We start from the raw sequence: 875 nt of genomic DNA on the forward strand, positions 1-875 counted from the left end.
AAGAGCTTCTCTCAAAACAGAGTCAAACAGAGCCCCCACAGTCAAACTTTAAGTTTGGTGTTGGGAGGCCACCACCAACTTCTAAGTTTGGTGTTGAACCCCCACATTCAAACTCTAAGTTTGGTGTTGGGAGGTTCCAACATTACTCTGAGTATCTGTGAGGCTCCATGAGAGCCCACTGTCAAGCTACTGACATTAAAGAAGCGCTTGTTGGAAGGCAACCCAATGTTATATTTATCTATTTTCCTTTGTTATTTTATTTTTTTTATAGGTTGATGATCATGGGAAGTCACAAAAATCAATTGAAAAAGCAAAAACAGCATGAAAAAACAGAAAGAAAAACAGCACACCCTGGAGGAAAACTTGCTGGCGTTTAAACGCCAGTAAGGGCAGCAAATGGGCGTTTAACGCCCAGTTTGGCACCATTCTGGGCGTTTAACGCCAGAAAGAGGCACCAGACTGGCGTTAAACGCCAGGAAGGGGCAAGAAGCTGGCGTTAAACGCCAGAAATGGGCACCAGCCCGGCGTTTAACGCCAGAATTGGCAGAAAGAGCATTTTTGCTCGCCACTTGGTGCAGGGATGAATTTTCCTTGACACCTCAGGATCTCCACCTACCCCATCACTCTCTCTCTTCTTCACCCATTCACCAATCACCTCAACACCTTTTCCCCAAAAATCCCTCACCTATCAAATCCCACTATTCTCTTCACCACTCACATCCATCCTTCATAAAACCTCACCTACCTCACCATTCAAATTCAAACCACTTTCCCTCCTAAACCCACCCATTATGGCCGAACCATACACCCCCTCTCCACTCCTATATAAACCCTTCTTCACTCCTTCATTTTCACACAACCTAAACACTACTTCT

This window comes from Arachis duranensis, chromosome 4 (genome assembly GCF_000817695.3).
Source record: "Arachis duranensis cultivar V14167 chromosome 4, aradu.V14167.gnm2.J7QH, whole genome shotgun sequence".
In the NCBI taxonomy this organism is placed as follows: domain Eukaryota; kingdom Viridiplantae; phylum Streptophyta; class Magnoliopsida; order Fabales; family Fabaceae; genus Arachis; species Arachis duranensis.